Source organism: Atta cephalotes (genome assembly GCF_000143395.1).
Source record: "Atta cephalotes unplaced genomic scaffold scaffold00057, whole genome shotgun sequence".
Taxonomy (NCBI): domain Eukaryota; kingdom Metazoa; phylum Arthropoda; class Insecta; order Hymenoptera; family Formicidae; genus Atta; species Atta cephalotes.
The window spans coordinates 1,008,879-1,012,953 of NW_012130121.1; the positions used below are offsets into that span (position 1 = coordinate 1,008,879).

At 22.3% G+C, this 4,075-nt stretch overlaps 1 pseudogene; it reads right to left on the reverse strand.

The window, feature by feature from the left end:
* The window catches only part of LOC105623427, a 17,324-nt pseudogene extending 15,049 nt beyond the window's left edge, over positions 1–2,275 (reverse strand).
* Between the last annotated feature and the right edge of the window lie 1,800 nt (positions 2,276–4,075).

The window sequence follows — 4,075 nt, forward strand, 5'->3', positions numbered from 1 at the left end:
ATATATATATATATATATATATATATATATATATAAATTTTTAAATATATAAAAAATTAATTTGCAATAATTAAAATAATCAAGTAATATAAAAAAAATGTATTTTTTTATAAGAAATTAATCTCCGATTAATAAAATAATTAGAAAATATTTTTAAAAAATCAGGCGCACATAATTAAAGATAAAGTTTTGTCTCATATTTACTTATTTACTTTTTATTGTATTATGTCCAGATTAAATAATTATTTATTTTACAATTTACATATTGTTAATGTTTTAAAAATGCATAGTTAAAATTTTAATAAAAAATATATAATAAATATATAATAAATATATAATAAATATAATAAATATAATATAATAAATGTGTAGAAAGGTGAAAGGTAAAAAAGTGAAAAACAATAAAAATTAAAATTGAAACATTAAAAATGTTTTTAGTTTTATATTATATTATTAAAATATACATCAGTTTTTCCAATATCTATTTTCCAAATAATTTTCACAAAATATGCAAGGAAAACATGCAAGGAAAACGTGCAAGGAAAAAGATTTTTAAAAATATTTTTCACATGTTTTTACTCGTTGAGAAATCAATTTCATAAATTTCACTAAATACCTAGGAATTAAAAAGGGCACAACGGAAAAAGGATTCAAGTCAGAATCTATTTTATATTCCAAATATTAAGTTTTTTATACCAATATCCACTTTTCTCTTCTTCTAAAAAAAAAAAGTGAAATTTAATTTACGATCTAAATATACTCTCCAATTAATTCGTCTTTAAAACTTGCTAACTACAGAAATTTTTATTCGATTTGAATAATTTTTTTTATTATGCTAATGGCTTGAAAAATGACAGAAACTATCATTTAACAGACATTAAAATTACAATAAATGAATATATCTACATATAGCTATCCACAATCCATTGTCAACTCAACAATGTCAATGTTAGATTATCAGGAAAATTGAGATCTACATTGAAATCAAGCTTCATTTACTTACTAGTCGTATCAAATCCATCCACGAAGGGGCATCGCTGCTTTGCCGTAGTAGAGGCTTTCGTTGGCAGCCAACAGAGTAATGAGTCCCATACCGGATTACACCAGAGCTCTAAAAAATATTAAAGGAGCAGCGCAATTCTCGCAAAAGAGTCGATTATACTGCAACTAATATTACGTGTGTAAATCAGATGTTACAGAAAGAATTTCTAACAAATTAGGTTTTAAAAAAGCAATGAATTTTATAAAACATGTTCAATCAAATAATATTTAAAAAACACTTTTTTTCTCAACAATTTTTGATAAAGAATATTGCACTATTTATCTATTATCTTTTTTGTTATAATTATCCTGATAAAAAAATCTTACAATATCTCATAACATTTTTATAAAAATTCTTGATATTTTAAATTTATAAAAATTGCTGGAAAAGTTATCTGACACTTCTTAAGATTTCATATATTATACTTTCTCTCTTTTTTTCAGAAATTATAAAATAAAACACATTAGAATATTTCAAAATTTATACAGAAAAATTAAAAAAAAGACTTTCTCAACATTTTTGAAAAGTATCTCAATTAGTATAATAATTTTTTTAATTTTCTAGAAAATAGAAATCTCAAAAAATCAGATGAATTCTAAAATTTATATAGAAATTTTTAAAAATTATATAACAATTTTTTATTAAAACAATAACAAACATTTATGATATAAAAGTAAAATGAGCGTTATCTACTGCGTCAACTCCCATTAAATCATTTCACTTTTATATTTTGAATTTATCGAAAGTCTAGATTACTTTTATTTTATAAAAAATTATGTCTTATACGCAATCTTCATATCGAGTAATTTTATAAGAATTTAATAAGTTAAATTCATATGTATAAGAGAACATTTTGCAAAATGTTCTGTCATGCATGTAAATTCATCTTATTAAAGTCTTATGAAATTATTCCGATTTGTGAGAAATGCATTTAATATAATTCTAAATTTGATTAAAAAATTAATAAGAAAAATTAATAATTTGTTTCTTATAAACAATTTTCTTTATTTATGTACGAAAATAAATCAGTGAAAATGTTTTAATGGAAGAATACGTGAAGAGATAAATGTAGTGACAAATTAAAAATATACTTTCTATTTGCTTAAACGTGAATTAAACGCGAAAAATGACAAAATCATTAAGGAGCATACCTCCGTAAGGCGCCACGAAATGTTTGTATTGAACATTACAAAATTCATGAGTGTTATTGCCGTTAACATTTAAGCTGTCCATTTTTTTTCTAACAGGATTCCCATTTTTTGCTCGGTGTCTCTAAGCTTTTGTTCCAGTGTTTGCCACGCAGTCAACAGAAGTGTGCAGCGCCCTGTAAATAAGCTCTTCTATCTCCTTTTCTTTTCCTTCTTAGAGCATAATGCTTCCGCTTTCTTTTTAAATAAATGAGAAAGATTCTGAAGTAAATTGTGGATTATATTCTCTTTTTGTTGTGCGGAAAGAATATAGTTCCTATAGTTTGGATTCACATATCACATTTCAATTAGAAGCAAAAAATTGCTTGATTTTATTCATATAAAAAAATGCAGATTGAAGAATTCCGTTAAAACGAGATGATAAGAATATTATCGATATATATGCACTCTTTTAAATAAAAAAAAATATAATAATTTCAATTGAAGCAATGTATAATATGCTAAATCTATGATTCTCTTCAGTTTCTGTATTGACATTTACTATCTTTATTATTCATTAACCAAAAATTAATTTGTTTTGATTAGATATTCAATTTATAATAATAGTATTAAAAATTATAGACATGTAGATTTTATATATTATAGTACAATGAATACCATACAATGAAAAATTTTTACTTGAAATGAATGAACCAGTCTCAGTCAGAAATATAGAAAGGGAATAAAACAGGGAATAGAAAAGTAACGCCTTTATAATTTATATACTTAATTTATATACTTTTATTATTGTTTTTTATAATAACGATTTGATAATATTGTGAATGTTTGCTGTGTTTAATCTAATAACTAAGTATTTAATGAAATTTAATTTTCAAAATTAAGTGTTTTTTTTTATTTGTATTTTATATCAGAAATAACGATTATTAATATTTTTTTTTAAGTTAAGTATTAAATTCGTTTTTCATGTTGAAGATAAAAGAGTCAATTAGTATTCGTACCGATATTCACGATCTTATTAAGCTTTCATGTGAAAGAGGGTCAAGTTAAGAATCAACACGTTTTTCTGATATAGCAATTTAAAAAATTTAGAGACTGTTTAAAAAAAATGGTATGTAATTTTATTATTCAAGAAAAAAATAAGTTCCTAGAATAACTCACATTGTATAGTCAATCAATTAGTATATAAACATAGATTTGAAAATTTATACTTATCATAAATTATATTTTCTGTTGTCTAAGCTCATAAATATAATTTAATATGAAATTTTTGTATAAAACTTTGTAAAATTAAATTAATAAGATTAACACATACTTATAATTAATAATAACATATTATTTATATACAACATTTTTTAACATAAAATAATAATAAATATATGTAGAATGTATCAGCAAATGTTACTATTGCTACAAAATTTTTGAAAAAAAATTAATTAGTAAATATATATTAAGATTCCGCAACTAATTTATAATTCTGATGATTTTAGTTAAATTTTAATCGTTGTTTATAAATTTATATAATCTATTAGCTTTTTATTTAAAAAATTTAGTGAAGTTATAATCTAATTACGATTTGAATGATCACAAAATTCACGTTCGTTTTACACAAAATTCACATTCGAGATTTCTCATTGAAATAGGACAATCGATGGTGAGCAGATTAAGACCGCTAAAATAGAACTATTTTATGGATCAGAATATTTTAGTATATGATCATTTATTCAAATGAAAAAAAAAGCTTCCATAAACAGTGAAAAATTAGAAAATTTTATTTTATAGAAATTGATCAATGTAGATATATACACGTATCAATTATAATTGTATATTTATATAATATTACTTCAATCTTAATAGCAATATTTCTATTCTCTCTCTCTCTCTCTCT